Source organism: Syngnathus leptorhynchus, unplaced genomic scaffold (genome assembly GCF_054491065.1).
Source record: "Syngnathus leptorhynchus isolate UIUO unplaced genomic scaffold, UIUO_Slep HiC_scaffold_49, whole genome shotgun sequence".
NCBI classification, from domain to species: Eukaryota; Metazoa; Chordata; class Actinopteri; order Syngnathiformes; family Syngnathidae; genus Syngnathus; species Syngnathus leptorhynchus.
This window is the reverse complement of record NW_028232016.1, coordinates 408,267-433,366: the sequence shown is the minus strand read 5'-3', so window position 1 is coordinate 433,366 and position 25,100 is coordinate 408,267. Positions and strand designations below refer to the sequence as shown.

The following is a 25,100-nucleotide window of genomic DNA, read 5'->3' as shown; positions in this document are numbered from 1 at the left end:
GAAGGCAGAGGCAGAGCAGGTCTGGAGCTGGAGGCACAGTCAAAGGCGGAAGTGGGGCTGAAGTCAGAGGCAGAGCTGGAGGCGGAGCTGAAGTCAGAGGCAGAGCTGGAGGCGGTGCTGAAGTCAGAGGTGGAGCTGAAGTCAGAGGCAGAGCTGGTGGTGGAGTCAGAGAATGCTCCATTAAACCATATAGTGTACATTCCTTCCCTGCAACACTAGTGAAGTCTTCATGGTATAGTGGATAGTGCTCTGGACTCTCACCCCAGTTGGAGGAGGAGCTGTAGTCAGAGATGGAACTGAAGTTGAAGTCAGATGCAGAACTGGTGTGGAGCTGGAGTCAGATGTGGAGCTGAAGTCAGAAACTGGTGTGGAGCTGGCGGCGGAGTTGGAGGCGGAAGTGGGGCTGAAGTAAGAGGCAGAGATGGTGTAGAGCTGGAGTCAGAGGCAGAAATGAAGTCAGAGGTAGAGCTGGTGTGGAGCTGAAGTCAGAGGCGGAGATGAAGTTGGAGTCAGATGCAAAGCTGGTGTGGGGCTGGAGTCAGAGGTGGAGCTGAAGTGAGACTGGTGTGGAGCTGGAGTCAGAGGTAGAGCTGAAGTCAGGGTTGGAGGTGGAGCTGAAGTCGGAGATTGGTGTGGAGCTGGAGGCGGAGCTGAAGGCAGAGCAGGTCTGGAGCTGGAAGCAGAGTCAAAGGCGGAAGTGGGGCTGAAGTCAGAGGCAGAGCTGGAGGCGGAGCTGAAGTCAGAGGCAGAGCTGGAGGCGGTGCTGAAGTCAGAGATGGAGCTGAAGTCAGAGGCAGAGCTGGTGGTGGAGTCAGAGAATGCTCCATTAAACCATATAGTGTACATTCCTTCCCTGTAACACTAGTGAAGTCTTCATGGTATAGTGGATAGTGCTCTGGACTCTCACCCCAGCGACCCGAGTTCAAATCCCGGTGGGACCAAAGAATATATATCATCATGGAAAAGGCGTTGGTGGCGGAGCTGGAGCTGTAGGCGGAGCTGAAGTCAGAGGCGGAGATGAAGTCAGAGGCAGATTTGGTGTGGTGCCGAAATTGAAGGCGGAGCTGAAGTCAGTGGCAGAGATGGTGTGGCGCTGGAGTTGGAGGAGAAGCTGTAGTCAGAGATGGAACTGAAGTTGTGGTCAGATGCAGAACTGGTGTGGAGCTAGAGTCAGAGGCGGAGCTGAAGTCAGAACCTGGTGTGGAGCTGGCGTCGGAGTTGGAGGCGGAAGTGGGGCTGAAGTCAGAGGCAGAGATGGTGTAGAGCTGGAGTCAGAGGCAGAAATGAAGTCATAGGTAGAACTGGTGTGGAACTGAAGTCAGAGGCGGAGATGAAGTTGGAGTCAGATGCAAAGCTGGTGTGGGGCTGGAGTCAGAGGTGGAGCTGAAGTCAGAGACTGGTGTGGAGCTGGAGTCAGAGGTAGAGCTGAAGTCAGGGTTGGAGGTGGAGCTGAAGTCAGAGACTGGTGTGGAGCTGGAGGCGGAGCTGAAGGCAGAGGCAGAGCAGGTCTGGAGCTGGAGGCACAGTCAAAGGCGGAAGTAGGGCTGAAGTCAGAGGCAGAGCTGGAGGCGGAGCTGAAGTCAGAGGCAGAGCTGGAGGCGGTGCTGAAGTCAGAGGTGGAGCTGAAGTCAGAGGCAGAGCTGGTGGTGGAGTCAGAGAATGCTCCATTAAACCATATAGTGTACATTCCTTCCCTGCAACACTAGTGAAGTCTTCATGGTATAGTGGATAGTGCTCTGGACTCTCACCCCAGCGACCCGAGTTCAAATCCCGGCTGAAGTCAGAGGCAGAGATGGTGTAGAGCTGGAGTCAGAGGCAGAAATGAAGTCAGAGGTAGAGCTGGTGTGGAGCTGAAGTAAGAGGCGAAGATGAAGTAGGAGTCAGATGCAAAGCTGGTGTGGGGCTGGAGTTGGAGGCAGAGCTGGTGTGGAGCTGAAGTCAGAGGTGGAGCTGAAGTCAGAGACTGGTGTGGAGCTGGAGTCAAAGGTACAGCTGAAGTCAGGGTTGGAGGTGGAGCTGATGTCAGAGACTGGTGTGGAGCTGGAGGCGGAGCTGAAGGCAGAGGCAGAGCAGGTCTGGAGCTGGAGGCAGAGTCAAAGGCGGAAGTGGGGCTGAAATCAGAGGCAGAGCTGGAGGCGGAGCTGAAGTCAGAGGCAGAGCTGGAGGCGGTGCTGAAGTCAGAGGTGGAGCTGAAGTCAGAGGCAGAGCTGGTGGTGGAGTCAGAGAATGCTCCATTAAACCATATAGTGTACATTCCTTCCCTGCAACACTAGTGAAGTCTTAATGGTATAGTGGATAGTGCTCTGGACTCTCACCCCAGCGACCCGAGTTCAAATCCCGGTGGTACCAAAGAAAATATGTCATCATGGAAAAGGTGTTGGAGGCGGAGCTGGAGCTGTAGGCGGAGCTGAAGTCAGAGGCGGACCTGAAGTCAGAGGCAGATTTGGTGTGGCGCCGGAATTGGAAGCGGAGCTGAAGTCAGTGGCAGAGATGGTGTGGAACTGGAGTTGGAGGAGGAGCTGTAGTGTGAGATGGAACTGAAGTTGAAGTCAGATGCAGAACTGGTGTGGAGCTGGAGTCAGAGGTGGAGCTGAAGTCAGAAACTGGTGTGGAGCTGGCGGAGGAGTTGGAGGCGGAAGTGGGGCTGAAGTCAGAGGCAGAGATGGTGTAGAGCTGGAGTCAGAGGCAGAAATGAAGTCAGAGGTAGAGCTGGTGTGGAGCTGAAGTCAGAGGCGGAGATGAAGATGGAGTCAGATGCAAAGCTGGTGTGGGGCTGGAGTCAGAGGTGGAGCTGAAGTGAGACTGGTGTGGAGCTGGAGTCAGAGGTAGAGCTGAAGTCAGGGTTGAAGGTGGAGCTGATGTCAGAGACTGGTGTGGAGCTGGAGGCGGAGCTGAAGGCAGAGGCAGAGCAGGTCTGGAGCTGGAGGCAGAGTCAAAGGCGGAAGTGGGGCTGAAGTCAGAGGCAGAGCTGGAGGCGGAGCTGAAGTCAGAGGCAGAGCTGGAGGCGGTGCTGAAGTCAGAGGTGGAGCTGAAGTCAGAGGCAGAGCTGGTGGTGGAGTCAGAGAATGCTCCATTAAACCATATAGTGTACATTCCTTCCCTGCAACACTAGTGAAGTCTTCATGGTATAGTGGATAGTGCTCTGGACTCTCACCCCAGCGACCCGAGTTCAAATCCCGGTGGGACCAAAGAAAATATGTCATCATGGAAAAGGCGTTGGTGTTGGAGCTGGAGCTGTAGGCGGAGCTGAAGTTAGAGGCGGACCTGAAGTCAGAGGCAGATTTGGTGTGGCGCCGGAATTGGAAGCGGAGCTGAAGTAAGTGGCAGAGATGGTGTGGAGCTGGAGTTGGAGGAGGAGCTGTAGTGTGAAATGGAACTGAAGTTGAAGTCAGATGCAGATCTGGTGTGGAGCTGGAGTTAGAGGTGGAGCTGAAGTCAGAAACTGGTGTGGAGCTGGCGGCGGAGTTGGAGGCGGAAGTGGGGCTGAAGTCAGAGGCAGAGATGGTGTAGAGCTGGAGTCAGAGGTAGAGCTGGTGTGGAGCTGAAGTCAGAGGCGGAGATGAAGTTGGAGTCAGATGCAAAGCTGGTGTGGGGCTGGAGTCAGAGGTGGAGCTGAAGTGAGACTGGTGTGGAGCTGGTTGGAGGTGGAGCTGAAGTCGGAGATTGGTGTGGAGCTGAAGGCAGAGCAGGTCTGGAGCTGGAAGCAGAGTCAAAGGCGGAAGTGGGGCTGAAGTCAGAGGCAGAGCTGGAGGCAGAGCTGAAGTCAGAGGCAGAGCTGGAGGCGGTGCTGAAGTCAGAGGTGGAGCTGAAGTCAGAGGCAGAGCTGGTGGTGGAGTCAGAGAATGCTCCATTAAACCATATAGTGTACATTCCTTTCCTGTAACACTAGTGTAGTCTTCATGGTATAGTGGATAGTGCTCTGGACTCTCACCCCAGCGACCCGAGTTCAAATCCCGGTGGGACCAAAGAATATATATCATCATGGAAAAGGCGTTGGTGGCGGAGCTGGAACTGTAGGCGGAGATGAAGTCAGAGGCGGAGCTGAAGTCAGAGGCAGATTTGGTGTGGTGCCGAAATTGAAGGCGGAGCTGAAGTCAGTGGCAGAGATGGTGTGGCGCTGGAGTTGGAGGAGAAGCTGTAGTCAGAGATGGAACTGAAGTTGTGGTCAGATGCAGAACTGGTGTGGAGCTGGAGTCAGAGGCGGAGAAACTGGTGTGGAGCTGGCGGCGGAGTTGGAGGAGGAGCTGTAGTGTGAAATGGAACGGAAGTTGAAGTCAGATGCAGAACTGGTGTGGAGCTGGAGTTAGAGGTGGAGCTGAAGTCAGAAACTGGTGTGGAGCTGGCGGCGGAGTTGGAGGCGGAAGTGGGGCTGAAGTCAGAGGCAGAGATGATGTAGAGCTGGAGTCAGAGGTAGAGCTGGTGTGGAGCTGAAGTCAGAGGCGGAGATGAAGTTGGAGTCAGATGCAAAGCTGGTGTGGGGCTGGAGTCAGAGGTGGAGCTGAAGTGAGACTGGTGTGGAGCTGGAGTCAGAGGTAGAGCTGAAGTCAGGGTTGGAGGTGGAGCTGAAGTCGGAGACTGGTGTGGAGCTGGAGGCGGAGCTGAAGGCAGAGGCAGAGCAGGTCTGGAGCTGGAGGCAGAGTCAAAGGCGGAAGTGGGGTTGAAGTCAGAGGCAGAGCTGGAGGCGGAGCTGAAGTCAGAGGCACAGCTGGAGGCGGTGCTGAAGTCAGAGGTGGAGCTAAAGTCAGAGGCAGAGCTGGTGGTGGTCAGAGAATGCTCCATTAAACCATATAGTGTACATTCCTTCCCTGCAACACTAGTGAAGTCTTCATGGTATAGTGGATAGTGCTCTGGACTCTCACCCCAGCGACCCGAGTTCAAATCCCGGTGGGACCAAAGAAAATATGTCATCATGGAAAAGGTGTTGGAGGCGGAGCTGGAGCTGTAGGCGGAGCTGAAGTCAGAGGCGGACCTGAAGTCAGAGGCAGATTTGGTGTGGCGCCGGAATTGGAAGTGGAGCTGAAGTAAGTGGCAGAGATGGTGTGGAGCTGGAGTTGGAGGAGGAGCTGTAGTGTGAAATGGAACTGAAGTTGAAGTCAGATGCAGAACTGGTGTGGAGCTGGAGTTAGAGGTGGAGCTGAAGTCAGAAACTGGTGTGGAGCTGGCGGCGGAGTTGGAGGCGGAAGTGGGGCTGAAGTCAGAGGCAGAGATGATGTAGAGCTGGAGTCAGAGGTAGAGCTGGTGTGGAGCTGAAGTCAGAGGCGGAGATGAAGTTGGAGTCAGATGCAAAGCTGGTGTGGGGCTGGAGTCAGAGGTGGAGCTGAAGTGAGACTGGTGTGGAGCTGGAGTCAGAGGTAGAGCTGAAGTCAGGGTTGGAGGTGGAGCTGAAGTCGGAGACTGGTGTGGAGGTGGAGGCGGAGCTGAAGGCAGAGGCAGAGCAGGTCTGGAGCTGGAGGCAGAGTCAAAGGCGGAAGTGGGGCTGAAGTCAGAGGCAGAGCTGGAGGCAGAGCTGAAGTCAGAGGCAGAGCTGGAGGCGGTGCTGAAGTCAGAGGTGGAGCTGAAGTCAGAGGCAGAGCTGGTGGTGGAGTCAGAGAATGCTCCATTAAACCATATAGTGTACATTCCTTCCCTGTAACACTAGTGTAGTCTTCATGGTATAGTGGATAGTGCTCTGGACTCTCACCCCAGCGACCCGAGTTCAAATCCCGGTGGGACCAAAGAATATATATCATCATGGAAAAGGCGTTGGTGGCGGAGCTGGAGCTATAGGCGGAGCTGAAGTCAGAGGCGGAGCTGAAGTCAGAGGCAGATTTGGTGTGGTGCCGAAATTGAAGGCGGAGCTGAAGTCAGTGGCAGAGATGGTGTGGCGCTGGAGTTGGAGGAGAAGCTGTAGTCAGAGATGGAACTGAAGTTGTGGTCAGATGCAGAACTGGTGTGGAGCTGGAGTCGGAGGCGGAGAAACTGGTGTGGAGCTGGCGGCGGAGTTGGAGGCGAAAGTGGGGCTGAAGTCAGAGGCAGAGATGGTGTAGAGCTGGAGTCAGAGGCAGAAATGAAGTCAGAGGTAGAGCTGGTGTGGAGCTGAAGTCAGAGGCGGAGATGAAGTTGGAGTCAGATGCAAAGCTGGTTTGGGGCTGGAGTCAGAGGTGGAGCTGAAGTCAGAGACTGGTGTGGAGCTGGAGTCAGAGGTAGAGCTGAAGTCAGGGTTGGAGGTGGAGCTGAAGTCAGAGACTGGTGTGGAGCTGGACGCGGAGCTGAAGGCAGAGGCAGAGCAGGTCTGGAGCTGGAGGCACAGTCAAAGGCGGAAGTGGGGCTGAAGTCAGAGGCAGAGCTGGAGGCGGAGCTGAAGTCAGAGGCAGAGCTGGAGGCGGTGCTGAAGTCAGAGGTGGAGCTGAAGTCAGAGGCAGAGCTGGTGGTGGAGTCAGAGAATGCTCCATTAAACCATATAGTGTACATTCCTTCCCTGCAACACTAGTGAAGTCTTCATGGTATAGTGGATAGTGCTCTGGACTCTCACCCCAGCGACCCGAGTTCAAATCCCGGCTGAAGTCAGAGGCAGAGATTGTGTAGAGCTGGAGTCAGAGGCAGAAATGAAGTCAGAGGTAGAGCTGGTGTGGAGCTGAAGTCAGAGGCGGAGATGAAGTAGGAGTCAGATGCAAAGCTGGTGTGGGGCTGGAGTTGGAGGCAGAGCTGGTGTGGAGCTGAAGTCAGAGGTGGAGCTGAAGTCAGAGACTGGTGTGGAGCTGGAGTCAGAGGTCGAGCTGAAGTCAGGGTTGGAGGTGGAGCTGATGTCAGAGACTGGTGTGGAGCTGGAGGCGGAGCTGAAGGCAGAGGCAGAGCAGGTCTGGAGCTGGAGGCAGAGTCAAAGGCGGAAGTGGGGCTGAAGTCAGAGGCAGAGCTGGAGGCGGAGCTGAAGTCAGAGGCAGAGCTGGAGGCGGTGCTATAGTCAGAGGTGGAGCTGAAGTCAGAGGCAGAGCTGGTGGTGGAGTCAGAGAATGCTCCATTAAACCATATAGTGTACATTCCTTCCCTGCAACACTAGTGAAGTCTTCATGGTATAGTGGATAGTGCTCTGGACTCTCACCCCAGCGACCAGGAGTTCAAATCCCGGTGGGACCAAAGAAAATATGTCATCATGGAAAAGGCGTTGGTGTTGGAGCTGGAGCTGTAGGCGGAGCTGAAGTTAGAGGCGGACCTGAAGTCAGAGGCAGATTTGGTGTGGCGCCGGAATTGGAAGCGGAGCTGAAGTAAGTGGCAGAGATGGTGTGGAGCTGGAGTTGGAGGAGGAGCTGTAGTGTGAAATGGAACTGAAGTTGAAGTCAGATGCAGATCTGGTGTGGAGCTGGAGTTAGAGGTGGAGCTGAAGTCAGAAACTGGTGTGGAGCTGGCGGCGGAGTTGGAGGCGGAAGTGGGGCTGAAGTCAGAGGCAGAGATGGTGTAGAGCTGGAGTCAGAGGTAGAGCTGGTGTGGAGCTGAAGTCAGAGGCGGAGATGAAGTTGGAGTCAGATGCAAAGCTGGTGTGGGGCTGGAGTCAGAGGTGGAGCTGAAGTGAGACTGGTGTGGAGCTGGTTGGAGGTGGAGCTGAAGTCGGAGATTGGTGTGGAGCTGAAGGCAGAGCAGGTCTGGAGCTGGAAGCAGAGTCAAAGGCGGAAGTGGGGCTGAAGTCAGAGGCAGAGCTGGAGGCAGAGCTGAAGTCAGAGGCAGAGCTGGAGGCGGTGCTGAAGTCAGAGGTGGAGCTGAAGTCAGAGGCAGAGCTGGTGGTGGAGTCAGAGAATGCTCCATTAAACCATATAGTGTACATTCCTTTCCTGTAACACTAGTGTAGTCTTCATGGTATAGTGGATAGTGCTCTGGACTCTCACCCCAGCGACCCGAGTTCAAATCCCGGTGGGACCAAAGAATATATATCATCATGGAAAAGGCGTTGGTGGCGGAGCTGGAACTGTAGGCGGAGATGAAGTCAGAGGCGGAGCTGAAGTCAGAGGCAGATTTGGTGTGGTGCCGAAATTGAAGGCGGAGCTGAAGTCAGTGGCAGAGATGGTGTGGCGCTGGAGTTGGAGGAGAAGCTGTAGTCAGAGATGGAACTGAAGTTGTGGTCAGATGCAGAACTGGTGTGGAGCTGGAGTCAGAGGCGGAGAAACTGGTGTGGAGCTGGCGGCGGAGTTGGAGGAGGAGCTGTAGTGTGAAATGGAACTGAAGTTGAAGTCAGATGCAGAACTGGTGTGGAGCTGGAGTTAGAGGTGGAGCTGAAGTCAGAAACTGGTGTGGAGCTGGCGGCGGAGTTGGAGGCGGAAGTGGGGCTGAAGTCAGAGGCAGAGATGGTGTAGAGCTGGAGTCAGAGGTAGAGCTGGTGTGGAGCTGAAGTCAGAGGCGGAGATGAAGTTGGAGTCAGATGCAAAGCTGGTGTGGGGCTGGAGTCAGAGGTGGAGCTGAAGTGAGACTGGTGTGGAGCTGGAGTCAGAGGTAGAGCTGAAGTCAGGGTTGGAGGTGGAGCTGAAGTCGGAGACTGGTGTGGAGCTGGAGGCGGAGCTGAAGGCAGAGGCAGAGCAGGTCTGGAGCTGGAGGCAGAGTCAAAGGCGGAAGTGGGGTTGAAGTCAGAGGCAGAGCTGGAGGCGGAGCTGAAGTCAGAGGCACAGCTGGAGGCGGTGCTGAAGTCAGAGGTGGAGCTAAAGTCAGAGGCAGAGCTGGTGGTGGTCAGAGAATGCTCCATTAAACCATATAGTGTACATTCCTTCCCTGCAACACTAGTGAAGTCTTCATGGTATAGTGGATAGTGCTCTGGACTCTCACCCCAGCGACCCGAGTTCAAATCCCGGTGGGACCAAAGAAAATATGTCATCATGGAAAAGGTGTTGGAGGCGGAGCTGGAGCTGTAGGCGGAGCTGAAGTCAGAGGCGGACCTGAAGTCAGAGGCAGATTTGGTGTGGCGCCGGAATTGGAAGTGGAGCTGAAGTAAGTGGCAGAGATGGTGTGGAGCTGGAGTTGGAGGAGGAGCTGTAGTGTGAAATGGAACTGAAGTTGAAGTCAGATGCAGAACTGGTGTGGAGCTGGAGTTAGAGGTGGAGCTGAAGTCAGAAACTGGTGTGGAGCTGGCGGCGGAGTTGGAGGCGGAAGTGGGGCTGAAGTCAGAGGCAGAGATGATGTAGAGCTGGAGTCAGAGGTAGAGCTGGTGTGGAGCTGAAGTCAGAGGCGGAGATGAAGTTGGAGTCAGATGCAAAGCTGGTGTGGGGCTGGAGTCAGAGGTGGAGCTGAAGTGAGACTGGTATGGAGCTGGAGTCAGAGGTAGAGCTGAAGTCAGGGTTGGAGGTGGAGCTGAAGTCGGAGACTGGTGTGGAGGTGGAGGCGGAGCTGAAGGCAGAGGCAGAGCAGGTCTGGAGCTGGAGGCAGAGTCAAAGGCGGAAGTGGGGCTGAAGTCAGAGGCAGAGCTGGAGGCGGTGCTGAAGTCAGAGGTGGAGCTGAAGTCAGAGGCAGAGCTGGTGGTGGAGTCAGAGAATGCTCCATTAAACCATATAGTGTACATTCCTTCCCTGTAACACTAGTGTAGTCTTCATGGTATAGTGGATAGTGCTCTGGACTCTCACCCCAGCGACCCGAGTTCAAATCCCGGTGGGACCAAAGAATATATATCATCATGGAAAAGGCGTTGGTGGCGGAGCTGGAGCTATAGGCGGAGCTGAAGTCAGAGGCGGAGCTGAAGTCAGAGGCAGATTTGGTGTGGTGCCGAAATTGAAGGCGGAGCTGAAGTCAGTGGCAGAGATGGTGTGGCGCTGGAGTTGGAGGAGAAGCTGTAGTCAGAGATGGAACTGAAGTTGTGGTCAGATGCAGAACTGGTGTGGAGCTGGAGTCGGAGGCGGAGAAACTGGTGTGGAGCTGGCGGCGGAGTTGGAGGCGAAAGTGGGGCTGAAGTCAGAGGCAGAGATGGTGTAGAGCTGGAGTCAGAGGCAGAAATGAAGTCAGAGGTAGAGCTGGTGTGGAGCTGAAGTCAGAGGCGGAGATGAAGTTGGAGTCAGATGCAAAGCTGGTGTGGGGCTGGAGTCAGAGGTGGAGCTGAAGTCAGAGACTGGTGTGGAGCTGGAGTCAGAGGTAGAGCTGAAGTCAGGGTTGGAGGTGGAGCTGAAGTCAGAGACTGGTGTGGAGCTGGACGCGGAGCTGAAGGCAGAGGCAGAGCAGGTCTGGAGCTGGAGGCACAGTCAAAGGCGGAAGTGGGGCTGAAGTCAGAGGCAGAGCTGGAGGCGGAGCTGAAGTCAGAGGCAGAGCTGGAGGCGGTGCTGAAGTCAGAGGTGGAGCTGAAGTCAGAGGCAGAGCTGGTGGTGGAGTCAGAGAATGCTCCATTAAACCATATAGTGTACATTCCTTCCCTGCAACACTAGTGAAGTCTTCATGGTATAGTGGATAGTGCTCTGGACTCTCACCCCAGCGACCCGAGTTCAAATCCCGGCTGAAGTCAGAGGCAGAGATTGTGTAGAGCTGGAGTCAGAGGCAGAAATGAAGTCAGAGGTAGAGCTGGTGTGGAGCTGAAGTCAGAGGCGGAGATGAAGTAGGAGTCAGATGCAAAGCTGGTGTGGGGCTGGAGTTGGAGGCAGAGCTGGTGTGAGAGAATGGTAGGTGGATATTATGACAAAGTTTGATGGAGTATTGATTTATGACCTTAATAAAAAAGTATTAAATATTTTTTTTTTTTTTTTTTTTTTTTTTTAAAAAGAGTTATTGAGGTCATAGAGTTTATGGAGGTCATAGGGAGGTCATAGGTTATAGGGTTAGGTTGTTATTTATTTAAATGTTGAATTATGGGTTGGGTTAGGGTTTGGTGTGGGATGTGTGTGTGGTGTGTGTGTGGTTGAAAGTCAAAAATGTTATGAGCTGCTGCTTCCTCCCTCGTCCTGTAGGGGGTGTTTAAGTGTTTCATTCACTTTCATCCTGAGATAAGAGTGCTAAGGTGTGTAAGTGTATTTATCTCAGGATGAGTGTAAATCTTGTTTTGTTTTGTTTTTTGGATGGTGGTAAGTCTGAACATATGTGTTAGATCATCTGTAAATCTTGTTTTGTTTATTTTTTGGTGGTGTGAATATGTCTGTAGATGTTTAGGGTCTTAAGATTGTTGGGGGTGTCTGACCTTCTCACCTTGCGCGGCTCTTTACGGCGTGTGTCTGTATCTGGGTTGTATGTGTGTGTATGTGGCTGAGTTAAATTATTTGATGGTGGGAATATGTCTGTACATGTTTTGGGGTCTTAAGATTGTTGGGGGGTGTATGACCCTGCTTTATGACCTCGCCGCGTGTATCTGTGGGATGTGTGTGTATGTGGCTGAGTTAAATTATTTTTGGTGCTATGTTTCAGTTTAAAAAAGCTTTTAATAATAGTATGAGGTGAAAAAAAATGAATCTTACCTTCCGAGGGATGAAATTAGCTGGTCCTCAGTCCAATTTTGTGTATGGAGGAGAAAATGGAGTTTAAAAATGGGGTGGGGGTTAGGGTTAGGGTTAGGGGTCTTCAGGTCAGAATGTTCTTTAGGGCGGGAAAGTATCTGGATATATAGATGTGCAAGTGTTTAAACAGTCAGAAAAGGCCTTTACAAAGCTCAAACCACCTCAAGTCGGTCTCTACGCTCTGCGGATCTTTTAAAAGCAATGGTGAAAGGTAGGTTGTTTTTTTTTCCTAAAAATAAACTATTCTGTTATAATGCGATTGTATTTATGACGTATGTTTTTTTTTGTACATAGATATTATCGTCTATGCGGACGTCCACAATGCTCGTGAGTTTTATTATGTGTTTACATTATTCTGTTATTTTCTCCATCAGAAATGTGATGTTATTGTTTTTCTCAACAAAAAAAAGCGCGGTTAAATGATGACTTCAGTGGAGTCTACTTAACGCAGACGGATTACGGTGAATCACACATTCATTTATGTTAGTTAATATTAATACGTTGATCTTAAAATGTTTAACTTATGTATGTATGTTAGATCTGGTAGGTGCAGCGGAGCAAGACATCCAGAAAAACGGTCTGGGTGACACAGGTCGCGAAGGTTACAAAGAGCCTGCTTCAAACGTGTCGGATGTGTTGGGAGAATCGTCTGACGAGGGCTCAGCTCCGCATCTTTTAAGAGCATTTGAAGACCGACAGAATCGGCTCTTTGCTCAAAAAGCGGATGACGTGTCAGCGGGTCACGTGACGGACGCAGAGCTTGCGAATATTAAGTACGAGGAGTTGAACCAAACTCGCGAATCGTTAAAAGAAATTGAAGGTATGTCGAATTTTGTTTTATATATATATATATATATTATTTTTTCTATCATATATTTATGTTATAACATTGTTTCTTCTGTATACTTCAGGCGCTATTGACAGCCAACCACAGGCTGCTCAACCTTCGAGGCGTCAGATGACTCGGAGTAGGAGGGGTCGAAGAAGGAGCAGGCTCACACACAACCCCCACCCATCCTTCCGTGTGAGAGAGAGGCGTCTGAAAGATTCAAGGTCTCATGCGTGTGACGGTGAATGTATTTACAGACAGCAACTTCGCTCTTGTCTCAAAGTAATACAGACATTGACATCTGCAATTGAAACATCGATAGTTTAAAATAAAAAGGCAATGTCTGACCCTAAACTCACGCCAACTGAGGCAGACGTCATAGCAAGCATTGTTGAAATAGATTTTGAAACCGATGAAACAAATCATGAATCAGGTACAAGGCAGAGATTTTGTGATACCCCTGAACTAGATCAACAAATCTTGACAATTAACAACGATATTGAAATGTTATCGGATGGTGCGTATAGGAGTCAAATATCAGAATTAACATCACACCTGCTATCTGCTCTAGAGGGTGTAAATGCGGTGGTATCGGGTGAGCAGAGTGCCCTCAGCCCCGATGTGCCTAATCATTTACAAAGTGTGGTAGAGGGTCTTAATAATCAAAGTGTCAATGAAGGTAGCCAAAGTCCTACACACATTTCTTCACAATTGTTAAACTTGATAACTGAATTAAATAACCACACGTATGAGAGTGTACGTTGTCTCAGTCCTAACATACCGGCTCAACTGATTGACATTATCAACGAGTTAAATGTACAGCCGCCTGACCCGACTCACGATAATCAGTCTGTGTTGAATGATGAAATAATTGATGACATGTGCGTTGAACCCTTGGCGTGTATTGATGGTAGCGACATAGCGCCGTGCCTACAAACTCGCCAACAGCCTAACAACTGCGCTGTAATAATTGATCATCAAATTGAGGGCGACATAGCGCCGTCTCAACATACGGCGTTTCAGCAACCTGACGCTACCTCTCAGCCGCTGAGTCGTGTTCAACCCGCAGGCTCGGAACCTGTCGCTACCTCTCAGCCTCTAAGCCGTGTTCAACAAGGTGGCTCGGCTGTAGTTAACAGACCCCATTTCAATAATGTTGAAGTGCGGAGACGTATAAATCCCCCCATGCAATCGGGTAGCAGGGATTTTGCTTCTTTTTACATGCATATCGAAAATAACATCGAAGGTGTTTTGGAGGAGGTAGATGACATTGCACAAACGGGGGATGCAATTCAGATTGAGATTGTGGGGGGTGGTGACGAAAGAGAACATACCTACCAACAAATGACTGATATAGACTCTATGAGGGAGCATGTACAAAGTATGCTAGAGCGTTTAGCACAGTCTAACACAGAACTTATGCTCGATGAAGGTTTAGAATTAGTGGTACAAATATTCAAGCCTTTGCGTGGAGGTATGCGTCGCAAACTGATACAATCCACTAATGTAGAAATATTAAAGAGAAAAAAACGACATTTGTACATGACTCTTAACAAAGACAACAATCTATGCTTTGCTCTCGCGTTAGCACATCTGCTAAACAGCTCGCTAACAACAAAGCAGGCCACACAGCAGGCTCGGCTCTTACAAGAGAGTGTAGGTTTGAACTGTCACACAGCTGTAAGTCTGGCTGATGTACACAAATTCGAGAAAGCCCTCAAAAGAAAGATAGTTGTAATGTACAGAAAAGCCGACTGCCGTCCTATGACTTTTTTTGAGACTCGCTACCCCAAATCAGCCGATGATATTTTGTTTATCCTTTTACTAGAGAATCATTTCTACGGCGTTAAATCCATTGAGGGGTTTGTAGGTCATACATATTTCTGTAGACACTGCTTCAAAGGTCACGAGAATTGGGAGCAGCATCGGTGCCCGGGGCACTGTCACGTGTGTCTTGATGCGAGATGTAAACAGCTACCCTTTAAACGTGTAATCTGTCCTGATTGTAATAAGACTTGTTATAATGACGAGTGTTTTATCAAACATAAAGAGCCGCGCAAGGCGAGAAGGTCAGACATCCTCAAAACTAACTGTGACACATATAAAAAATGCATGCAATGCGGCTTGCAATATTATGTGAAACCAGGTGCTAGTCGTGTCAAGCATCACTGCCTCGCTAAAAAATGTGCTGTGTGCGGTGACGACTTGAGGGGAGATACAATGCTTGATCCTCATCTGTGTTACATCCAACCTCTAAAAGCACAGCCTCCTTGTAGAAATGTAATATACTACGATTTTGAAACCTATGTAGATGAAGACGGGTCACTCAAACCCTTTCTTGTTTGTTGTAAATCGAATAGTATGGAGAAGCATTGGTTTGGTACCGATTGTGTCGACGGTTTTGTTAGTTTTTTCAGAAACCCTCGTTTCAAAGGTTCGACTTTTGTAGCACATAATGCTAGAGGTTTTGATTCCTACATTTTACTCAACAGAATGATCGATCTGGGTGTCAAATTTGACATTATAATGCAAGGGAGTAAGGTTCTCTCTTTTGTGGATGTTGATTTGAAATCGCGATACATAGACTCGCTCTCATTTCTGACCATGGCGCTAAGTGCGATCCCAAAGGCCCTAGGGTTTGAAGACAAATCAAAGGGGTACTTTCCACACAAATTCAGCTCGTTGGCTCATCTGAATTATGTAGGGTCTTATCCCGAGCCTTCGTCTTACGATGTTGAACGCCTGGCCCCCTCAGAGCGTGCAAAGTTCTACGAATGGTATGACAAAAACAGTATGGGGTCGTTTGATTTTGCCCAGCAGGCTGTAGCCTACTGTAAGAATGACGTGAACTTGTTATTCCAGGGTGGTGAGACATTTAGGGGTGAGTTTTTCGAAGCTACAGGTTGTGACCCCTTCAACGCTGTGACAATCGCCTCAGCCTGCATGAGTGTGTTCCGCACAAGATTCCTGAAGCCTCAAACACTGGCCATTACACCTGCAGACAACTACACGAACCAATATAAAGCTTTCTCGCAAGACGCTATCCAATATTTGCTGTGGGTCATGCACAGTCAAAATGTTCACATCAGACACGCTTTAAACGGCGGGGAAGTCAAAATAGACAACTTCTTTGTAGACGGTTATAGAGAGGTTGGAGGTGTGCGTATAGTGTATGAATATTTTGGATGCTATCACCACGGTTGTTCAGAATGCTTCGATCTTGCTAAAATATGTCCGACGACAAAACGCCCCTTTCAGGAAAGGTTCGATGCCACCCAAAAGAAAATTCGAGAACTACGTCTTAAACCGAATTTGCAACTTGTAATTATGTGGGAGCACGAATGGTTGCGAATGAAAAAGTTAGACGCGGCGACGGGCGAATTCATCAAAAAAGCTAAATTCCCATCACCGCTAAAGCCTAGACAAGCTTTGTTCGGGGGGCGGACAAACGCGTTTGTTTTAAGATATACCCCAAAACCTAACGAACGTGTGCTTTATGTTGATGTCACGTCGCTGTATCCATTTATCAATAGCACCTGTCTCTACCCCATTGATCATCCTGAAATCTTCCACAATGACTTCAAGGACCCCAGGATGTATTTCGGCTTCATCAGCGCTACAGTTAACCCACCGAGGGGGTTATATTTTCCTGTTTTGCCCTACAAATCACCTAAAGGTAAACTGCTATTCACATTATGTCGCACCTGTGGCGATGCCAACAATCAAAATACAGCCTGTGCGCACACTGATGAGCAAAGGTCATTAACGGGTGTCTGGACAACCCCTGAATTCGCCAAGGCTCTCGACCTCGGTTACACCGTTGTGAATATTTCCGAGGTATGGCATTACAGTCGAAAGAGTGACGCCATTTTTACCGACTATATGAGGACTTTTTTGAAAGGTAAACAGGAATCTTCAGGGTACCCCGCACATGTCATCAATCAGGCTGATAGAAACCAGTATATCGAGGATTATAAGACGCATCAAAATATTCAACTAGATCCTTCCAAAATTAGAGTGAATCCTGGAAAAAGGCAAGTTTCAAAACTATGTCTGAACAATCTCTGGGGTAAGTTGGCGCAGCGTGAGAACATGCCAAGCACAAAGATTGTGACAAAAACTAAGGATTTTCTCGAACTGCTTTTTTCAGGTCTGTATGACGTGACATTTATCCACTTTCTCAACAAAAAACGAGCGATGGTGCAGTATTGTTTTCGAACAAACACTGAGAAACCATTGACGAAAACTACAAATGTGGCTGCGGCGTGTTTTACAACGGCGTACGCTCGTTTGAAAATGTACGGCTATTTGGAAATGCTACAGAACCGGGTTTTGTACACTGATACGGACAGTATTATCTATACAGCTTTGCCCGGTGAAAGCGTTCTGCCTCTGGGAGACTATCTGGGTGATTTGACAGACGAGCTTTCCAACGACAGCATTGTAGATTTTGTCTCCGCAGGCCCCAAGACCTACGCATACAAACTGAGAAACAGTGGACGTGTCGTGATGAAGGTCAAAGGTATCACCCAAACACATGAAAGCGGGCAAAACATCAATTTCGATAGCATGCTTGATCTGGTTCAGGGGTACATCAACAACCAAGGCGCGTGCTCGGACGTGCTCTCTACCCCGCAACACGTCATTGTACGTGATAAAAAAGGCTTCCGATTAAAGAATGCCTCATTCAATAAGAGACTGAGGGTCGTGTACGATAAGAGACGCCTAGTCGGGCGAGGTCAGACGTTGCCTTTTGGGTTTTAACATTTTTTTTTTGTTTTCCATGTGTAAAAATGTCTTTGAACCAAATTGAATTTGATCCTAGATTAGAACTACCTTTTGCCTGTATAATTAGTGGCCCTAGTGGATGTGGCAAGACTTTTCTGGTGAAAAATGTTTTAGAACACACAGATCATGTCATGAGACAAAAGCCTCATAATATTGTATGGGTTTATACTTCGGCCCAACCTTTGTATGATGAAGTCAAAAGTATGAATAAAAATATTGTATTTATCAAAGGATTGCCTGAATCTTTTGACGATGAAAAGTTGTTCCCCCCGCAGCAAAACCATCTGCTGATATTGGACGATGTCATCTTTCAAGCCTCAGACAATCAGGAAGTGGTTCGAATTTTTACACAATATAGGCATCATATGAATCTAAGCGTCATCATGTTAACGCAGAACATCTTCCACCAGGGTAAATTTAGCCGTACTATAAGCCTAAACAGTAATTATCTAGTTTTGTTCAAAAATCCACGCGATAAATTGCAGGTAACTGTTCTGGCTAATCAAATCTGCCCCAACAACCGGAAGTTCTTTCTGGAATGTTTTGAAGATGCGACGAGGGATCCGTACGGCTATTTACTGGTTGATTTGACGCCTACGTGTCCAGAACAATACAGACTGCGCACAGGCATACTACACAATCAATGGCCTACTGTTTATATTCCTAAGCAATAAAAACAATGTCTAAACTGTTAAAAAGAAATGCGGCGTTACTTAAGACTCTCTTTACCTGCAAGCCGGGCGAACGCAAACATTTACTCCTCAGAGCTCCTGCCAGTTTACTAAAAGCGCTATGTGAGATTGCTTTAAATCTCCTAAAAGGCCACATACCTCTAAATTCGAAACAATACAAAAAACTTAAAAAACAAAAAAGGAATATTCGATTTCTAGCCGATAAAAAAAATACTTTAAAGAAGAAAAGAGCTGTATTGGTTCAAAAAGGTGGTTTCATTTTCCCGTTGCTGGCTGCTTTTGCTCCTGTACTCGGAAGCGTCATCGGAGGCCTCATAAATAAATAAATTAAAAAAAAATGAGTTTGAAAACGGCGAATAAATTGTACCTCGTCTCCCCATACCAACTAGACAGGATGACTCGAGCGCAGCCAAACATCCTCGATACAGCTGAACGGGATTTAGATCGGCAGATGAAACAGGTGTTGGAAAATAAAAATTTAAATCAATACGAAAAAATCAAAATGTATCAAAGCCTAATGCAACGTTACAGAGGATTATTAAAACAAAAGAATGAGGAGAGTGCCCCCATCACACTGAACGTATCGCAAGATCAGATAGAACGCGCCACCCCTCCCAATCAGAACAACAACAACAACGCCACGGAGCTGACGGAGATGGAGACGAGAGAACAGGTGCACGAGGACCCGCCGGGGATGAAAACTACGCAACAGGTGCAAACGGAGGAATGGACAGGGATTCTCGACGCTATAGGATCACGACATCATCGAAACGCCGCATACGTGTTGAGAAAATTAGCATCGAACGATATAGGATGGACGCCTCGGGGCGAATTTATATTTAATGGAAATCTTATCAGAGGATCTCATATGACCGATTTGATAAAAAAGCTCGTCGTGAGCGGTAAGAAAGTAGGCGGTCCTCCTATAGGCTGGAGTGAATTTTTGGAAACATTAACCCGTCTTAATTTACCGGAATCAAGCATTTCCAACCCTTTGGCACGTTCTGACTTTAAACGTTTAAAATACGCTAGAGCTGAAGATGAAGACGTTTCCCAAGCTAAAAATGCAAACGCAAAAAACATTAAGAAAAAAAAAAGAAAGCAAGCCGCAATGGCTCAAAAATGGGTTAGTTATTAAATATGAGAAATTTGATGTATGGTGAAATAAAAAAAAACGTATATTGTATATGTTAGCATAAAAACACACTTGACTCTGTAACTCTCTTTTTAAAGATGTTTTATTGAATAAAAAGAGTTTTATAAAAAACATTAACGTGACTACGTACAATGACATTTTTTAAACTTATGCAAAGAACACGATGTCTGACCCCCGCACACTCGCCGAGCCCCACGTGATTTTCGAACAAAGGAGGTAACCATTGCATCATTGTGTAGGGGGTCTGTCGTGTAGCTATCCAAAACATCCAGATAAGTTAACCCGCATCTTCGTTGACTTAAATAATAAACACAGTGATGACCGCAGGTGCTCGTCAGTTCGTGTTGTAGTTGAATGTTATGGTAAATTATACGGTTAGAATGTTTTTTCAGAAAATCCAATATACTCTTAGGGTAAAATATATGGTCGGGTTCTAAACCAAAAGGGTCAAAGAATGTGGCCGAACCGTCTTTTTCTAACGTTAACCCCAGCCAGTGTTCCCCCGGCAGATGCCTCGGGTGCGTGTTTACAATGTAGTGTCTGGGGGGTGTGTCTGTGACGTCATGCAACTCGTCTGCTGCAAAAACGCCTCCAAAGAGAGGCCCATGTTGAAGCCTCATGAAACTGGTCAATTCACGCCCGTTCATCTTAATATTAATAATAATCCATCAGCACCTCTCTCTTGGCGTTGATTTCGACAATTGAATCATAAGCGGCGTAAACAATTAACGTTGTTGTGTGGGGAAGCGGATTACGAAATCGTAGATCCAGTCTGAGCACGCCGTTGTTTACTGGGGCAATGGCTCCTGAATCATCTCCGGGGTTCAGATTGAAGACAAAAAGCGAGTAACCTTGATTAAAATCATCTTGATCGATACAGAGTGGTAAATCCTTCAAAAAACGCCCCGTCGCTGTGAAAAGATTAAGGTATTCGCGTGTAGAAAGCCCCCCGCCAAAATAAGGCTGAAAAGCTTTGGACGGAATCTGTCGGCCTTCTTGCGAGAGACTCAGATATTCAATGTCGGCGTTGATAAAATTAAATGGATTTAAATCTTTTCTCCCAGCAAAACTCAAATGATTTACGAGGGCTAACACTATTTGTTTTGGCATATGTCCGAGAAACAGATTATCCTGATGACATATTCTGGAATTCTGAGCAATGGAAAACGTTTTAAGACAAATTCTCGTTAAAGGATAAATGGCATTGCCCTTGTGTAACGCTGCTTCGTGGCCAATAGCGACGGCTGGTGACACAGTTACTTTTTTCACAAATAATGTTGCCCCTAAAATCTTGAGACAGACGTCGTTGTTAGAAGCGCTCATGAGACAGAAATCATCGTTGGCTCTGGATAATTTCAAACGTAGATCCACGTGATTCAGTAGATGACGCTCGCAGAAAAATATATCGCTGTGTATGGGCCCCATAATTTGGAACTCTTGTGATTCTGCCAGTCGTAAAGCGCGCTTCCATAGTCCATCGTTGATATTGGGGCCTTCAAAAGCAATAGAGTCCATACGTCCCCTAGTATCTTTAACAAACATCCCAGCTGAGAATTGTGAATGGAGGGTATCTCTTGAAAAATTTAACAAAGTCTCAATTATTGCCCTATAGGGGTGAGTCGCACTAGATTGTGATATAAGACGGTCCCCTAGAACGACGTCAACTTGTGAAAATATGGTATTAAGAGGATAATTAATAATCCCCACAGCTTCATTCGCTGCTAGATTGCTTCCGTCTTTGTGTAATACTTTTAAACGTAAATGCAGCAATGTATCAGATAGATCGAGATATTTAGAGCCATCTCCGGGGATAAAAAATTCAATCGGGCCCGAATCTGTAATTGCCGATAAAGGAGGAATCTCCACATACTGTGTTTGATCTATTGATAATTGTGTAAGAGGTGGAGCAAAAATATCCAGCTCACTAAGACTGCATTCTTGGGAATTAAAATGTAAAAGCGACATTTTATTTATTTTATTTTTATTTTTTAAGAGAATATGTCCGTCCTACGTCTTGGTCGCCTTTTGATGACTGGTTTGAAGTTTTTGATACTGCGTGTCTTTTTATTTATTCTCAATCTGAGGCCTGAGGGTCTTCGCCCACGACGTGAAAGAACTACAAGCCCCGCACCTCCTTGAGCGGCTTCCGGTTTACGTTTTATTTTTTCAATGACGCGGCCCGCCACATCCGTAGCAATGTTCCGCGCGGCACTTTGCAGATGCGGTCTGGCTAGGTTGAAACCTGATTTCAACATTGGAGCAACAAAACGAAATAGCTTCGCGAATATAGACCCTATCCCACGTCCGTACTGAACTGGGGCACCGTGGAAACCAGGATAGGAACCACCTATTTGACTTTCATAATATTTGACGAATCGATATAGATCGGGATGTGTCTCGAGTCTCATATTTTTCTAATGTTTCGGTCTAAAATGTAGAACTAGAACGATCTTCCCGTATTTGAAATTGATTGGTTGATTCTGGTCTGTGCGAATGCTAATATGGATGTGCTCAATGTGGCGTTTGTTTACATCTAAATAATATAACGTGGTGAAACTTCTATTTATGAGCGATCCAAATTCCCCTTCTAAAGGCAGGCTCCTTAGTAAAGGGGCGTGGGCGTCGCCAACAGTCTGATAGTGTATTACATCGGCGTAAATGAAAAGATGGTACCGCCCTCCCCTTCGATCAGCTGTCCGCGGGGCCTTTGTCCAATCTGTTTTTAATGGAAACCATTGCTCAGCCGGCAGGCCTACTAAATAAGCTAACGGTTCGTTAAATTTTAGTTCGTAGGGTTCTTTGGTGTGAAATTTAAATCTATGGGTATGCTGGTCGTATTCCACGTTTATTTTTTTGTTGGAAGCTTTCAATAACTGCGTTTTAATATCTTCAGCCAAGGAGTTGAGATCGCCATATATCTCCCCCTGCAGTTTCACCAGGGTGGGTAGGGGTGCCTCGTGAGGCTCGGTTGCTGGTTTTGTCATCTCTCTAAAGTAGAAGCCCCTTTTTTTCTCCGGTACATCTACACACGTGTTCACATATGTAATTTCACAAATAGCGACTTCCCAGGGCCCCTTTAAATCGATATTCTGGACCAATTCGACTCTAAAGTCCGTATTTGTATTATTCGGATACAAATGCATACTTGCGTTGGAGGTCAGGGTTACATAAAATCCATCCCTGACTTCACCCATCTTGAAATTTTATGAGTAATGATTGGTTTTGTCATTTCAGATATCTTTAACACTGCTGGCTGCCACCCAAGAATCAAATTTCGGAGGCCATCCGACCCAGCGTATCAAAAGTTCACGCCTCCCTGAGACCGTTCGGGATTTAAGAATTTTCTGAATGCTGAAAAATGTATTTTTCTTAATTTTCACTTTTTGGAGCTCATCTGCATAGAATACGCCATCTAGCGGCTCTCCGTCGTAATCGCTGAGTTTGTAAACCTTTGGAAAACGATTGAGAATTTCTACTACAGTGAAAAACTCATCTGAGAAAGATTGTTCGTACGATTTGTCAAAGACACCCTTTATTTTGGAAATTCTAACGTTGTCTCCTACGGCGAATCTTTTTTTATCACTCTTCTGTAGAGATACGTTGCCGTACAGGTTACGGAAAACGATGTCTGTATTTTCCATAGTCACCTCATTAGGCGACATCTTAATACTACGATGAAATGAATTATTATAAGAGGATAGAAAATCTTGAATTTTGTCGACATAACGTCTTGTATTATGCGCAGTGAAAAACCGCCACATCCTGGTCTTAAGAGTCCGATTAAAACGCTCGACTGTTTGTGCTTTCAAATCCGACGCTGTGGAAAAATGGATGATTTTATGACGTTTTATTAATTTCTGGAATTGCTTGTTGAAGAATTCTGTGCCAGCGTCCGTCTGCAAACGTAGCGGGATTCCGCTGTCTGACAGAATTGATTCAAATGCTTGGCTCACACTGGCGGCTGATTTATCCTTCAGAACGCGAGCAAAAGCCTTCTTTGAGAAAATGTCAATCACGGTGAGAATATATTTCATCCCATCATTATGTGATGACAAAATTTGCATATCACATAAATCGGCTTGTAGTTGTCTTTGAGCTCTTCGTGCATATACTTTGTTTCTAGAGAAAGTCAGTCTTGCAGGTTTGTGTAATGTATATGCATTTTCTCCCGCAAGGAATGATTTCACTTTCTTCAAAGTGGGTTGGTTTTTTTTACAGCTCAAGAGAGCCGCCTTGTGGAGACGTTGAGCACCACCGAAACTTGCTGGATTTTTAACATTATAATACAATTTTTTCAGACATCTTTCCTCAGCCATTGTTGCAACCGTTGTGACAAATATGGAACCCGTTCGTGGTTTTAAAATGTTTATTGAAAGGAGAAAAACAGGTAAAATTCTTTTTTTTTTTTGGTTACAATATATAAAACAAACCAGGTGTTAAACGTATAATGTTTGTTCTGGTTAGAATATAATCAAACAATGCGGTATAGGAGAAACAAGGTACATTTAAAAAAAAGGTATATTATAAAAATAAAAAAGTACATTTAAAAAAAAGGTACATTATAAAAATAAAAAAGTACATTTTAAAAAAAGGCACATAGTTTTGTATTACATTTTAAGAACGTACATACGCTATCATAGACCGTATCACATGTTTCGGTACATTTGATTCGATAAGAATTTTGAATTTGTTCAATTCGGCTTTAACATCAATTGGAATATTATTGCGTATATGTACAATAATCAAATCATGGAACAATGTCATCAGAGTAAACAGGTGTGCGACAGATATTTCACTCCATTCGTTGATAACGAGTTTCAATTTGTTAAAGACTTCTTCTAAATTTGATAAAATACACACTAGATTAGTCCAAGTAATTTCTAAAACATTTTGGGATATATGTCTTATTTTTTCCATAATATCCACCAATTTCTGGACAGAAGCGTCGTTATTAGTGTCACGCTGTACAATTACTCGTTCCAAATCCTCAGTCCAATTTTGCAGATCGTTTCTTCTCAAAGAATTACCCATTTCTCTCAACCTCGTGTCTATGAAACACAAATTCAATCGCAGAATCAGAAATTTGGGCAAACTGTTTGTAATCAATAATACAGCTTTCTAGTTTCCCGAAGATGTCTTCTTCATAGGACAGATCTAACAAAATGACATTGATGATTTTTTTAACATCTATTTGTGGTAACTGAATATCGAGGTGCGTCAGCATTCTGTAAATAGCAGAAAAGAACTGTCTATTACATACTGATTTCATGATCTTATGGAAATTTTCGAACATATAATAATTTTCATGTTTTATGTACAGACATGTATGTCTCATCTGAGAAAGATCATCCAATTCACAAGCCAAACAATCACTTGCGGTATGTTTAAGCAGATCTTTGTGTAGTAAGAGAACTACGAACAATTTGATTCTTACATATTCAATTGGCGACATCCAGGGTAGCGCGTTTTCGATTTCAAAACTGACGCTGGTTGATGACGAGGTGGATGGCAACGTTGAAGCCGCGGATGATGATGATTTCTTGCTCGTCATCGACCTGGATGTTGATTTGTCGGGGTCGCTGTTCAATACTGCCCCCTTTGGTGAATTCTCGCAGTCGCTGTTCATTACTGGTCCTTCTGTTGAGGCGAGATCTGGAGGTGAAGGCTGTTTTGCAGACAGGGAGACATTATCTGCTTCAAATGGTGGAATTGCCAGCTCGGGATACCATAGCTCCGATTCCACCGGGTTGTCCAGCGTGGTGAAAGACTGTCGTCTGGCCTCCTTTGCGTGCCAGGTAGCCGGTTCCTTCAACAGACGTGTGAATCGCCGATCTGTTTTTCCCTCTTCGTCTTCTTCATCCGATGAAATTATGATGATCGATTCGGCGTATAGCAACGGTGTGAATTCTTTCAAACATTCTCGACCGCAGTCATCTTTTGCAGAATCAGGATGCCGGGTCCCCGGATACGTGACGGTGCGTTCAGGGCAAATCGGTGTGGAAGTCTGCATGTCGATGTCAGCTTCGTCAGAAGCACAGCCGTGGGGTAACGGCGTTGAGGATGCAGGTGAACACAAATTAATTACCTCTTCGTGGTGATGTTGTAGGCCTTTCAGAATCTTTTGTTTCGGTTCCTTGTCTGCATCTTGGAAGGTAGGCAGAAGATTTTTGGCGCATCGTTTGTCAGACATTTTTTTTGTCTTGAGCAGTGAGATG

The 25,100-nt window shown here is 47.1% G+C and overlaps 1 long non-coding RNA gene across 2 annotated transcripts; it reads left to right on the top strand.

Annotated features, from left to right (window-relative positions):
• Positions 1-11,486: 11,486 nt before the first annotated feature.
• LOC147038557 (uncharacterized) lies at positions 11,487-20,112 on the top strand. 2 transcript variants are annotated; one of them, XR_015063825.1, is made up of 5 exons: positions 11,487-11,631; positions 11,715-11,747; positions 11,831-11,881; positions 11,959-12,240; positions 12,332-20,112. It is a non-coding gene; the product is annotated as an uncharacterized LOC147038557 (long non-coding RNA). The 2 variants fall into 2 exon arrangements; XR_015063824.1 differs by having other exon boundaries at positions 11,487-11,747.
• Positions 20,113-25,100: the final 4,988 nt, after the last annotated feature.